The sequence below is a fragment of the Pteronotus mesoamericanus genome, unplaced genomic scaffold (assembly GCF_021234165.1).
Source record: "Pteronotus mesoamericanus isolate MK-2021 breed Mesoamerican mustached bat unplaced genomic scaffold, CSHL_Meso_final scaffold_36, whole genome shotgun sequence".
NCBI classification, from domain to species: domain Eukaryota; kingdom Metazoa; phylum Chordata; class Mammalia; order Chiroptera; family Mormoopidae; genus Pteronotus; species Pteronotus mesoamericanus.
This window is the reverse complement of record NW_026555313.1, coordinates 13,006,772-13,021,993: the sequence shown is the minus strand read 5'-3', so window position 1 is coordinate 13,021,993 and position 15,222 is coordinate 13,006,772. Positions and strand designations below refer to the sequence as shown.

Here is a 15,222-nt window from a genome sequence, read left to right as displayed (position 1 = left end):
TCCTTCATATAAACTACTCAAACTGCTTTGACATTATTGTCAACACTTCTGTCAGAGCTGCTTCTCCTCATGCCACCTGTTGATTTTGAGAGTTGCCAAATAAACAACACTTGTTTACGCATCCCTACAGATATGACCCAGAATAGATTACTGTATTGTACCTTGGTCATTTGACTCAAAGCGTCCTGCTTTGAAATGATCTATGTAGAGTAAGAATAGAGCATAAAACATAATTCCTCCCCCTATTATTAGTGGCTATAATGTGTTTATCAGTTTTATTTCAGTCATCAGAGTGCCTGATTGATGTTTTATAAATGGAAACCTAAAAATTGTAACTCATCAGCACAATTAGTTGACCTGTTGGGCGCTGTAGTAATCCACTTGGCATGTCTCACTGAGCATTAGCAAAATAATGGAATCTGATTGCAGCAACTTCTTAAATCTACGGCTTATATAATTAAACTGTGTATATGATCATCTTAATTTCCCTTGTTCAAACTTTTTGGAAAAAAATATTTTTAAATACAGAAATATAAAGGCTTTTAAAGTTTATTCTGATAATAACAGGTACAAGAATTAATAGCCCTTCTTTGAAATAATAGTTCAGAAATTCATATAACTTTTGAATTCATAACTTTCATAAGTTATATGAATTTCTTTTTTAAACTTTTTAAAAACTTTTTGTCTGCATGCTATTTCAAATGATAACTAAATAACACATGTTCCTGGGATGCTCAAAAAAAAAAATGAGGGGTAGAGTAATCATTTCACAATATACACTTACATCAAATCATTATGTTGTACACCTTAAACTAGTACAGTGTTATATGTCACTTATTTCTCAGTGACTGGAAACCCAGTGACATAGAACTGGAGAAAATGTTGAGGCCTTGAATGTTTCTTCTCTTCCTGCCACTGGAGGATCATCTACACTTTGGTGCAGATAAAAAGCACGTCACTGTTGGACAGGAAAAGAACGGCATTGAAACAGTTTTCCAACAAGCGTTTTGGGGGATTGAGAACGCTTTTGAACATGGCAGTGTTAAACTGAGCTGCAAAATGAAATTTGCTCTCTACTGACCACCAAAGGCAGAAATTGGAAAAGGCCCTGTACCATATTGGCTGCCTGCTTTAACTTGATAGAACAGAATTTTACATCAAAATCTGGTCATCATTGGGCTGCCTCAAATCATGGCCTTGCTGTCATTGCTCCAGATAGCAGTCCTCGTGGCTGCAATATTAAAGGAGAAGGTGAGAGCTGGGACACGGGCACTAAGGTTGCTGAGTTTTGTGGGTGCCACTGAAGATCCTTGGAAAACTAACTACAGGATGTACTCTTAGGTAACAGAGGAGCTTCCCCAGCTCACAAATGCCAATTTTCCAGCGGACGCCCAAAGGATGTCTATTTTTGGCCACTCTGTGAGAGGCCGTGGAGCTCTGGTTTTTGCTTTAAAGAATCCTGGAAAATGCAAATCTGTGTCAGCATTTGCCCCAGTTTACAATTCAGTGCTCTGTCCTGGGCAGAGACAAAGCCTTTAGTGGATATTTGGAAACTGACCAAAGTAAATGGAAAACTTATGATGCTACCTATCTTATAAAGTCTTATCTAGGTTCTCAGCTGAACATACTATAGTAACTGGTCAAGCAAAAGATGACCAATTTTGTTTCAGATGCACAGTTACTACCTAGTAACTTCATAGCTGCCTGAACAGAGAAGAAAAGCTTGTTGTTTTTAGATTACTAGAGAGTATTAATCATAACTACTACTTCATTGCAACCTTTATTATTGATCATGCAAAATGTCTAAGTGCTTGAAAAAACTTTAAATAAGAGAATCTCTTTAGGATTATAAAAATGGTAATAAATAGACTTGCAGGGGAAACGATTTCAAACCTTTGTATTTCATAGTGCTAAAAATGTTTCATTCTATGTTGAATCGTCTTCTGAATAAAGATATGAAACCTGAAAAAAAAAAACTTGGAAAAAAAAGAGAAGGTGGAGTGATTGACGGACCCTGGTTCTCTGTCAGTGTCAGAGAATGACAGCCTTGAAGGACTACCAGTCACTAGGAATTTCTGAACATGTTCCTTTAAGGGCTCATTGTCTTGAGCATCTCTAATACATCTAAATGGGGCAGAGGGAGAAATCATACTGTTGCCAATGGAAGCAGGGATGCTGAGGAACCTAATGTAACCTTAATACATACATATCACCTAAGAAGTTAGTAATTGTGATAACTTTATGTCTGGTTGAGGTTGCCTGAGAAGAAGCAGCACTTCTATTTAATACCAACCACTACAATATAAAGGAAGTATACATAAGGAATAGATTTGTGTTACTTAATTTTTCTCCAGACAAATGAACTTTAGTTCAGTAGTACCTAATAATAAAAAGTTAATACATTTTATTGTTTTTTTGTGTGTGTATTGTGAAGAGAAATTCAGACTCATAGTTGAAAGAAACCAAAGTTCCAGCTTTACCAATTACTGTCAGTATGTCTTTGGTATGTCCTAAGATGAGTTACTTAAGTTCTGTGAGACTCAGTTTCCTCATCTTTAAAGGTGGGGTATTAAAACCTACCACACAAACATAGTGCCTAGTGTAATTTGAGCTCAATAAATGTTCATTCTTCTATTAAATTTAAAAATGTCTTAAGCCCTAGCTGGTGTGGCTCAGTAGACTGAGTGCCGGCCTGCAAACCAAAGGGTCTCTGGTTCGATTCCCAGTCAGGGCACATGCCTGGGTTGCAGGACTGGTCCCCAGTAGGGGTCATACAAGAGGCAGCCATGCATTGATGTTTCTCTCTCTCTCTTCTCGTTCCCTTCCCCTATTTAAAAATAAATAAATAAAATATTTTTAAAAAATTTTTTGACAAGCTATAGAAAAAAATAGAAACAAAAAAATCAGACTTTACTTCTGCAAAGTCAAAAGTCATGAATGAATTTATTGAGTTCATGCATCACATTGTGAAAGAACTTAGAAAGATTTTAAAAATAAAGTAAATGGGCATGCTCCCCCTCCCAGGAGCATGCCAGTGTCTGTCCCTTCCCCTTCTTTTTTCCCTACAGGGGTGCATCTCCTAAACTGTAAAGGACCCCACAAGACTTGCAACCAGGGGAGCAATGGGCAGTGGCAGCTTGCTCCGGTCTAAAGCCAACCTTTCTCCAAAGACCCCTTTTCTCTGACTTTTCAGTGCACTTACAACAGCCCCACCTAGGTTCTCCAGTTGCGTCTTCTACCCTAACCCCTTCCTTGTTTCACTGTCCCCACTGTTAATAAATGTACTCTCAAAATAAAAAACAATTTTAAAAAAAGGAGTAAATGTTGTGGTTCTAGAGCCACAAAATGTTAGTGAAAACAAACGAACAGGTCTATGATTTTTTAGAAAGACCCAGTAAAGGAGCAATGCAGTGCAGTAGGAAATAAGAAAAGATTTTGAAATTAGAGACAGCTAGGGTCACATCCTAGTTCCTTTATTATAGTAGCTGTGTGACCTCAGGCAAGAAATGTAATATCTTTAGGGCTTATTTTTTTTTATTGATGGGACAATGAGAATTGTCCTGAATGTCCATTTTCAGAATTCAGCAATCACAAAAGCATCTTTCTTTTGTACCACACTCTTATGAGTGATGAGCAGAACATTCCAAATTTCTACTTGAGGAAAGTACAATTTGAACACCAAAAAATCTGGTTGTGGTTACAAACCTTATTGTATATCAGTATCACTTTACAGTGCTTATTAAAATGCAGGCTCCTTAAATGCACTTAATGGAATATTATTCAGTCTTTAAAAAGAAGGAAATTTCAACACATGTTACTGCATGGATGAACCTTGAAGACATTCTGCTAGTGAAAGAAACTAGCCACAAAAAAAACAAGTACCGGTACTTACATGATTCCACTTACATGATGTACCTAGAGTAAGCAAATTCATGGAGACAGAAAGTAAAATGATGGTTGTCAGGGCTGAGGTTGGTGGTGTGGGAAGGAAGGGGAGTTATTGTTTAATAAATATGGTTTCAGCTTTGCAAAATGAAAAGAGCTCTCGTGGTGATGGTTGCACAAAAATGGGAATGTATTTAATGCCAATGAACTGTACACTTAACATGGTTATAATGGTAAATTTTATATGTATTTTACCACAATTAAAAATAAATTTTAAAGTACTAAATAAAAAATGGGGATACTTGATTACCACCAGTGATTCTGATTCAGTTGGTCTGAATGAACCCATAAATTTGCATTTTTAACCAGCAACCCAGCTGATTTTTATCTGTACATAATCCTTTCAGAAATACTAGTTTATAAAGAAGACAAAATAAATGGATATACTGAGATCAGCTAGATCTGTGAGATGTGCCAGAAATGCCAGGATACAATTTTCTTCAATGATGATAAGATTTTAAAAATAGGTTCATGGGGAAGAGCTCTGAAGAATAATAAGACAGAGTCCCAGGGCTAAAGAAATACCCCCAGATTTGATCTCAGAGAAGATAATTGGCAGACATGTGATCCTGTTTGATGTAGTTGTGGGTGGAGTCAGGAAAGATTAGTGAAGGGGAGGGATTCCTCACATGTATAAATCACTGTGTGAAGAAAGTGGGTAATTGCATGGTATTTAAGTAATTACACATGCAAATTAGAAGAGCATATACATATATATATGAGCCAAACAAAACAAAGACAATTATTAGTACATTCTAGAGCCACCATGCCAGTCATAGCATCATTTCCAGCTGCCCAGATGTAAGTACCAGCAATGACATGGTTTACAATTGTTTGATACTCTGTTAGATATATATGGAGCAAAAATGTTTTGTTTGGAGGGCATTTTGTACATTGAATGAGGAAAAATTACAACAGAATCTTTCCCACTTGACTTCATATTCTCCCCATACTAAAAACTATATGACATTTAATAAAGATAGGTCTAAGTACATTTTTAAAATAATTCTAGAAACATTCCTTTTATTTTTTGGTCCTTCTAGCTCTTCAAGGCATGTAAGTGACAAGCAGATAATAAAGAGAACAAACAGAAATGAAGCTCTTCCTCCCTTTTTCTAAAATCTTATGTTGGATAGTGATATTCTCATTAGTGATATTTTATATTTGTGTTGTATCAGTTTATTGTTTGGAACAGCTTCTGTTCATTCTCAAATTCATAGTTCAAAGTATTTCCAGAGAACTTCTATTTTTAGACCTCTTGGTCTCTCCTATTTCTCTTGAGCCTCAATTTGATGACCCTTAGACAACCACAATGAAAAGCCCATCATTTAAGGTTTTTGTAGTCTGTGAGGGTAAATGGAAATGCTTTCAATAGTTTATAAATTTTAAAAATCAGTAAGTGGTATGAAAAAATGAACCTAAAGCCAAGTGTGTGAGTTTAAAATAACAGTAATTAAACTATGATTCCTGCTTCACAGAGTTTACCATCTAGCTAGCGGGGAGAGGTATGTAGACAAAAAGTGCAGTAAAGAATTAATTCCAGGTGCTATGATAAAGACCCATATGTGTAGACCGAGGCTTGAAGGAGGCTGTCAGCAGACAGGGATGAATCATATGGGCAGGGTGGGGAAAGTCTTCATATGCAAAGTGAGCCTTGGGTTAAGTTTTTAGTATGAAACTGTCTTTAAAAGGCTTAAAGTCAAGACATTTATAACCTCATTAGAGTCCAAATTAAAAACAAATAAAAAATTATGAATAATTTAGTATTACGTTGTGTAGGACTAATTAATATGTCGAAAAGCTTTTGGAAAAAGGACAAGTGGGTTGGAGCAGGTGCTTTATAAAGGAAGTAAAGTTGAGCCAAGCCTTAGGATGGGCAGGATATAGATAAGCACAGTGGAGGAGATGGGGGAGCACAAGGCAGAGAAAGAGTCTGAACCAAGACCTGGACCTCAAGGAAACCGGCTGGCTGACCGGAGTAGTCAGTGAAGCTGGGGCTTTAGAGGCAGACAGTTTGGGGATTCATGCAGAAGGTGATGCCAGTATCTCACAGATTGCTGATCAGGGAATTCATATGCTAAAAGCAACATTTTAGGAAAACAAGTCTGATTTCCATTGTGAAAATGAATTATAAAGAGCTTAGAATGGAGGCTGGGAGCCTGCACAAAGGCTGCTGCAGCCCTCCAGGAGGAAGGGGCTGTGGGCCTTCAAAGGGGCACTCACAGCACAGGGTGGGAGGGCACTGTTAGTCCCTGTCTGTCACTGCCTCTGATGGTGTATTACATTTGCATTTCTATTCATTCTTTTCAGAATAATTCATTATTACATATATCCACTGTAAGATGGTCATGGCAAGCAACTTGGTCTATTTCGATACATCAGAAAAATTGAGTAGCTTTTCAAAGGACAGAGTTAGCAATGAGTGGAGTGTGTAAGGTGCTGGCCTGTACATTGTAGGATTTTCAGCAGCATCTCTGGCCTCCACACTAGATGCCAGGAGCACCCCTCAGGCAGAATGAGTACATTTGCTGAGTTCAGAAGGAAGGAGTCCTTTATGATTTTCTGCAGCTCCTTCCCAGCAGCTAGGAGAACTGGGCTGCTGCTAATCTTTGACAATAGAAGTGCTTGAGCAAAGATTTCACACTTCTGTCTTAGAGGGTTACTCTCTGTGCCAAATGTTCTCCAGAGGTAACAAAATCACCTTCGGTTGAGAACCACTGCTGTAACATATGATGCAATTTAACTTTTATCAGAATAGCATCTCCCCCTATGCTTTACCAAGACAGATATTTTCCATTACTTTCACTGTAAACCTCCGGCTAGTGCTGCTCAGACAGAGTCTTTGAAGGATGAGAAAAATCCAAGCATCAGAGTCACTGCTTTTGTGATCAATTCATTTTGGAAGCAACAGCTACAATTCATTAGCAGTGGAAGATTCTCTACCTTGAGGCCCCCTTTCAAGGTGTTTCTCCATCACACTCTCCAGCTCAGTTGGGAACTTTGAGGGTAATTCATTTGATGCCCTTCTACTTCCAGAATTTTTCTAGTTCCTGAAACACCATGTCAATCCCTGTGATCTAGCTCTTGGATAATGTCCTTGTTTTGCATTGACTACTTCTTTACTCCCAGTCCCTTCCAAGTTAGTCCAGTCCAACTCAGCTCCAGGTAACTCATCTTTGTCTCTCTAACTTGTTTACTATATGATCGCTGAAACTTTTGTTTCCTTTACCAAAAGTTTCTACATATTTCCGGACTTTCTTTTGAGTGTTCCCTTGCCCTTGACCCCAAAACTGTTTTTGTTCTCATGATCCAGATTTCCTCCTTGAACAAAGGTAGTGGCCACTTCCTGTGTTGCCTTCTTCCATTTGACCCTAAAGGCTCAGGACCCTCAGTCATTGTCATTCTCCTTGACCTCCACATCCACTTCCAGACCAGTTTTCTGGGCACCATGATCCAGTGTCCGCTTTTTTAAAAGTCATCTCCTTGACATTCCCGTTGCTGTCCCATCTCATCATCTATAAACTAGGATACTTGCTTATAGAAAAGAGATTGGGGTCCAGACTTCCTCAGTAGGAAAATTCTTTCTTTGAGACAATTTTCAATAATAATATTCATAAAGTAAATACAGGAAATCATAAAGGGTAAGAGTAATGAGAGAAAGATAAATTCAAAGGAAAAATAGGCTCTTTTTAACCAGCAAGGACAATCTGTCCTTCCCTCAATTAAATGCAGCAAAAATAACTGCCTACCTCTAAAAATTAGCCTAAAACAGATCAAGTACCATCAGAACATCTTTTCTTCTACCCTGGGGCACTGGATACACCTCAAGTGTATATTCACTTATGAATAATAGCTCTGTTATGCTTCCCCAACATCATTTCAGCCCTCTTATTCCTTAAATTTCTAAAATCTGAACTTACTTCTTCTAGAAACACCCTTTCTTTCCTCCAAGTCAATCCTTAAGGAACCCTGCCTCCATATTGTAATTAGATGTTATTAGGAATGGCTCTCTCCACCCACAGGTGGAGGTCATATTTGTTCCAGGACTCAGAGTCACATGGAACAAACAGGCTATAAATCAGAACGGAGTGGCTATGCCTTGCATGTGTTTACGACTCCTTTGACTTAACATTGTCCTGCTGGACTAAACTTAAGCTTTACATTTTAAGAAGACTGAGTTAATAATGACATTAGGTTTGACACATTGAGTTTATATTTGACTATTTCCTAAACTACTAGAATGAAGATGGAGAGGTTTATAATTTTATTAAAATGAACAAAAACAGTGAAATATAAATTTTAAACATTTTTATTGAAGTGAAATTCACATAAATTAATCATTTTAAATAGAAAAATTCAGCAGCATTTAGTACACCTGAAATGTTGGTCAACTCTGTCTAGTTTAAAAATATTTTAGCACACAAAAAGAAAATCCTACCCATTGAAATATCATTTTTAAGCCTGGGAAATTATATACAATTTGCACAATATTAGTAGTAGGTATTGGGTTTGGATTTGCTTTTCATCTCTTACTGATCCCTTATAACCCACTTTGTTTTAAAGACAGTTTTAGTGAAGTGGGAGACCAAAGACCATAGTCACTGAGTCACACAGAATAAAACACTTGTAGTCCAGATAATGTGTCTTTCTGGAAAGTTGATAAGTAACATGGATCTATACACAATACACTCTTCAAAAGAAAGGTGTAGGAGACAGGGGCAAATAACTGCTTAAAATGATCTTTGTAGGAACTTGGAGGAAATTAAACTAAAAAGAGGAACTATAAATAGAGTGCTTGGCACATGGCAGGTGCTCAAAAAATGTTTGTTGAGTGAATGAACGATAAAATATCCCTAAATAAATTAATGAAATAACCCAGAATGAATGAATGGGTGGATGGATGAATGAATGCATGTGTGCATTGAAAATGGATCTAGTATGCAAGTAGTGTCACAATGTGCAAATTGATAAGCCATGAGAGGAAGCACATTAAATGTTTATTATATCACTGCAGTTAAACCAGCCTTAAAAACAAATAGGAAAGTGATATAAAGAGTCTATTATTTTGTATTCAAATATTTACACTAAAGCAAAAAGATCAAAGTCTGCATAGCTTCGCTATTTATCCTAATTAAAGATTTAAAATTATAAAACCATTTTATACCTAGAGAAAATAGCTTTGAGGAATAAATGTTGATTGGATTTGAGGACTTGAGGTTTTTTTTAAAAGGCCTAGAAGGAGAAGGGCATCTGTTATTATATAAATTGTTGTTTATATGCTCGCATTGCTCCTCATATACTCATAAATTTACATGATCTTTCTTAGTCAGTGTTGGGGATACCTTTTCTGGTTTGCATTTCTTTATATGTTATGTGCATTTTCTCCCATATGACTATTAGTTAAAGCATGCCATTAATTTTTTAAAAATTGTCTATCCAGTAAATCCCTTGACTAGAAGAATATCTAATATGATACATACCATCATGTGATTATTTTTAATCCAACAGTTAATTAAAGCACTGGAATATTTTTATCCACATCATAATTAGTTTAATAGGATTTAGCAAGACTTAGAAGTTACTCTATTCCAATACAAGAGAGTATTCATTTACACTCAAATTACACTCAAATTAGATATTTTAACTTAGGCACAACAAGCATATATGGTATATTTTTACCTTCAGCAGGATTATTCTATTAACTGAAGGCGAACCCCTCTATCGCAGGCAATTCTTTCCCATCCACAGGTTTCGCTAGAGGATTTAGCATGCTTCTCAATGCATAGCAACAACTTTCTCTGTTTTTTCAACTGCTTATATTATAGTGTATCATTATCCTGTGTGAAGGCACTTGAGAACATTGTACTTACCCAACTTGTCACTTGACAATTGTCTTAACCCATTTGGGATGCCACAACAAAATATCATAGACCAGGTGGCTTACAAACAACAGAAATTTTTTCTCACAGTCTTGGAGGCTGGGAAGTCCAAGATAAGGTGACAGCAGGTTAAGTGTCTGGCGAGGACCACTTTCTGATTCTTAGACGACTCTCTGCCCTCACAAGGAAAAGCACCTAGGAGCTCTCCGGGCCTCTTCCAGAGCACTAATGCTATTCATGAGAGCTTCAGCCTCAGGACCTAATCACCTCCCAAAGGCCCCACCTCCTAATACATCACCTTGGGATTTAAGTTTCAACAAATGAATTTTGGGAGGCTGAGGGCGGGGGTGTGGCAGGGAGGGACAAACATTCAGTCTGTAGCAACAATAAACCTTTAACCATGTGAAACAACAAAAATAACCAGGCGTCCTGGCCCTCCTGGGCCTCGCAGGCATGGCTGCAGGTCTAAGGCCCCAGACGCTGGACTGCTCCCACAGCAAGATGGAGCTGAGCCGCCTGGTCGTGGATAAGGCAAAGAGGCAGCCTCTGCAGGGGCATCTATGCTCTGCGCCCACCCCTTCCCCAATAAATCTTGCCACTATTGCTCAAAAAAAGGAAAAAAATACATAACCAGGGAAAACAATTGGGTTTCACAGCAAAGTAGATGGCTCCACTCTGAAATCTGTATGGTTTATGTACTATTTGAAGCATGCTCTATATATCAGAACATAGGACTAATAAGGGCAATGAAGTTTCAAAAATTAGAATACATACAAATTAAGGTATGAAGATTAAGTTAAGGGGGTCATAATTATATTCACTTAGATTGACTTAAAGTCTTTAACCAGCTGATCCTGGTAATGAATTTATAAAGAAGAAATGAAATTATCGAATGCTATTTAATAACAATTTCCCTGCCTAAATCACAATTTTTGATGAACTATATAATCTTAGTACTATACTAGTCACACGAAAGAGACAACAATTTTATCTAGTTTAAAACCCAAGTTTTTTTTCATCAAAGGAGAAAAAATCCAAATATGTCAATAAACTCTCTTTTTTTTTAATATTTCTTTTTTTATTGTTGTTCAACTACAGTTGTCCCCATTTCACCCCCACCATTCTCCCCCTCCCCCATGCACCCTCACCTCCCACACTTAATCCTATCCCTCACCTTGTCTTTGTCCCTGTGTCCTATATACATGTTCCTTGACAACCCTTCCCCTTCTTTCCCCCTTCATCTCCCTCCTCCCTCCCCTCTGGTTACTGTCGATTTGTTCTTTATTTCAATGTCTCTGGTTCTATTTTGCTCACTTGTTTGTTTTTTTTTATTAGGTCCCACTTATAGGTGAGATCATATGGTATTTGTCTTTTGCCACCTGGCTTATTTAACTTAGCATAACGCTGTGCAGTTCCATCCATGTTGTTGCGAAGGGTAGGAGTTCCTTCTTTCTTTCTGCTGCATAGTATTCCATTGTGTAAATATATCATAGTTTTTTGATCTACTCATTTACTGATGGGAAATTAGGCTGCTTCCAGCACTTAGCTATCTTAGCTATTGCAAATAATGCTGTTATGAACATTGGGGTGTGTAGGTTCTTTTGAATTGGTGTTTCAGGGTTCTTAGGGTATAATCCCAGCAGTGGGATTGCCAAGTCAAAAGGCAGTTCCATTTTAACTTTGGGGGTTTTTTTAAAGATTTTATTTATTTATTTTTAGAAATTATATACAATTTGCACAATATTTGTAGTAGGCATTGTAGCAGACATTTGTAGAGAGGGCGAAAGGAGAAAGAGAGGGAGAGAAACATCAATGTGTGGTTGCCTCCCACACGCCCCCTACTGGGGACCTGGCCAGCAAGCCAGGCATGTGCCCTGAGTGGGAATCAAACCAGTGACCATTTGGTTCACAGGCCGGCACTCAATCTACTGAGCCACACCAGGCAGGGCTCCTTTTTTAGTTTTTTAAAGAAATTCTGTACTGTTTTCCTTAGTCAATAAACTCTCTTTAAAATACATACAGGAAAAAAAAAATCTTCCAGTTTATTTTGAGCCACCATTTGATTCCACATAAATGGTTTGTTAATTAACCATCATGGTATAGTTAACTAAAGATTGCAAAGAGTCTACTGTGCACCAGTGGATGGGGAAAGGAAAATGTACCTTTCAATCTTTGTCATTTCATTCTGAGTGGACATTTCTTCAAAGCTTGGAAGAAGCTGAGATCAGTCTTCATATTAGAATTTCTCTTGACCTTTTCTGTCCCTTTCTCTTCTTTGGTCCATGCATGATGGCAGTGAGTGTATAGGGAAGTGTCTCTCCTCTTTGCTTTAAGAACACTTTAAAGTTCTTAAAGAACCTTCAAAACTATTTTTTATACCACTAGATTATAAAATCATCTTCTACAAAGGTCTTTCCATGACTACATTAAGAGCCTTTATCAAACTATGCACAATGTGATAACATCTGAGTTATGAGTATGTGTATATACATAGTTGTTTTTAGAACTATCTATACACACATATCTGTGCAAGAAGTTTATGATTATATTCAAATATAGAAAAATAGTCCTTGAATTAGGATAAGATTATAAATATCTTTTACTGCTTAGATGCCATCATGCTATATTTTTAATTTAAAGCTATTTTAATCCTTATGTCACAAGTTAGTTGAGGTAAATTCTTCCCACAAGTAAGATTCCCTCCAGTTTGGAGGCAGGGAAAGAAGAGATCGCATCTAAAAATCCTTCCTTATCAAAGAAGCCAACCTGATGCGAAGAGGAAACAGCAGAATCCACCAATCACATGTCTGGGGATCTCTCTCTCTCTCTCTCTCTCTCTCTCTCTCTCTCTCTCTCTCTCTCCCCTCCCCATCTCCCTTTTTCTCTCTCATTTGTATATTATTTCATTAGAACTTATTATGTGTTAAACACTTCACATACATTATGGTATTTAATGGTACAGCTTTATGAGGTGGGTACTATTATTACTATTATTTCATAGATAAGGAAGTGATATAACCATCCAAGGATACACATCTACTAAATTGTACAGCCAGAGCTTGAACCAAGGACTCCTGACTCCCGGCCCATGCCCTTAGAATGAGATCTAAACTCCCTTGCCTTGGCTTAACTGCCTCATGTAGTCAGGCCCACGCCTATCTCTCCAACCTCCTTTCATGTCCCTCCTCCCACCCCACCAATGCTCTATATTTACCGTAGTCCCTAAATATCGGCCCAGAGGATGTCAATGTCTTCCCTGCCTTAGTATCCTTGTACTTGCCTGTGCTTGGAAAGCCCGTCTTCTGGTTCTTACCAAGACTGAATCACCATGCCTCAGCTCTCCACTTAATGTCACTTTAGAGTGGTCCTCTTGACCACCCCATGTAATGTTGTCTCCTTTTCTCCACGATCGCTCCCTGTCACATCACCCTGTTAATTTTCTTCATGGCACTTATTACGCTTAGTTAATCTTTTATTTATTTATCTACGTTGGTATTGTCTGTTTCTTCCCTCAGGAATGCAAACTCCATGAGGACAGAGACCTTGTTTGTCATTGTACCTCTGTGTTTCCAGCACCTGGCACAGGGCCTGACACATAACAGGTTGAGCACATATTAAATGCCCTTAACCACTAAGCCACATTACCTGAGGCAGGGAACCCAATGGATCATTTCTTGCATAAAGATGATGTAAGTTCAAAAGATTTCATAAATAGCATATGTCTGTTTTTTAATCCACATTTTATTCAAATTTAAGCCACTTTGTGGTTATCTGTACATTTATTTTCCCAGTTTTTCACATTTGACTACGTAGGCATCAGGTTTCAGCCCCGATGGCCGCTCGCCAGAGCCTTTCCTGATCCTCTCACTGGAGCCATGCTCCCCCATCCTCACCCCTCCCACCCACTGCTCTGTTTTTTTGGTTCTCTTATCACACTCTAATTTTATGTTGATTTCTTTCTCTCCCCCCACCCTCCCTTGGCCTAGTCAATGTAATATTCAAGAGGGCAGGAACATCTTTATGTTAACACTATATATACATTCGTACATTTTCCTATACATTCTAGATTTTCCATAAATAATTCTTCATTGAATCAGTACACTGGTCACTTCCATGTATTCTCTTCTTAATTCTACTTGTTTTTAAATGGATTTCCTTGGTATTTTTTCCTAAGTAGACAATCATCATCTATAGTCAATTCTTTCTTTTCTGAGAGTTACACTCATTACTTTTTCTTTCTTTGTTATATCAACTAGAACTAACAGAACAATGTTAGATAATACAGGTTATACCAGATATCTTTGATTTATTTTTACTTAATTAATTCACCATTAATTATGGTACTGGTATTGTCTGGGACAGACATTAGCTACAACACCAAAGATGTAGCATCCCCTTAATCCTAAGGATTGAGGTTTTAAATTTAGTTTAATTTAGTTCAGTTCAAACGAAAAACAATCTTGACTTTTATAATATCAAAGAACTTTTAATCATACAGTATCCTTTCTTTGAAATATTGTTAAACTACATTAATGTTATAAGTCTTTCATTTATAGAATAAAATCCACTTAGTCATTTAATATACTTCTATCTCTGAATTTACTAGCCATTTTCTTAAGATTTTTTCCTATATCTATAGTCACAGGAGAACTGGACTGTGTTTTATGGTTTGTGTGTTTGTTTATTGACTTAGCTCTTTCAGGCGCTGCTATCAGGATAACAACAGATTCATATAATACCCTGGAAAACATTGTACTTCTTTTGAGTTTTGAAGCAGAGTCTTGGGTATTGGTACAAATCTTAAGAGTCCACTGCCTTCCTCCTTCATCTTCCAGGTGGAATGGGAACACTGAGAGCCCCTTACAACGTGGATAAGAGGTGGGGCAGAATTGCAGGTTTGGGCTGGGACGAATAGTAAGTTAAGTGTGTGTTGCTCAGTTCCTTGATTTAGTCAGGATTGTTGGTTTTTGTCAGATAGATTTTAATATCTAGACCTCATATGTATTGAGTTCTGACATGAAAGGAGAGGAAGGTCTGATCCCCTTGCTTCATATGATACTTTGGGTTTCAGATGGGCTCAGTGACCTATTTAAACAGTCCAGGAGTCTTCATGAATCTTCTGCAGTGTTGCTATTACTCAAAGGGCCATCTATCCTAGGGAACTCTATGTAACCATGTGAAGGAACCTTATAGAAGACTGTTTAATGATATATTAGATATGTAGGGGAAAGGGAAATATATAATGATACAAATGAAAATATTTTTAAACTAGTAGTCAGAGTATAGATAACTGGTCCTTTTTTTCTCTTTTCCATATTCTTATATTTTTATATAATGTACATTATTTGAGGGAACAACCAGTCCCTCACTTCTCTAGGAGGGGGCTTCCATGACTAGA

General features: G+C 37.5%; 1 pseudogene; it reads left to right on the top strand.

The window, feature by feature from the left end:
• LOC129086119 (S-formylglutathione hydrolase-like) overlaps positions 1-1,815 on the top strand; it is a 28,460-nt pseudogene extending 26,645 nt beyond the window's left edge.
• Positions 1,816-15,222: the final 13,407 nt, after the last annotated feature.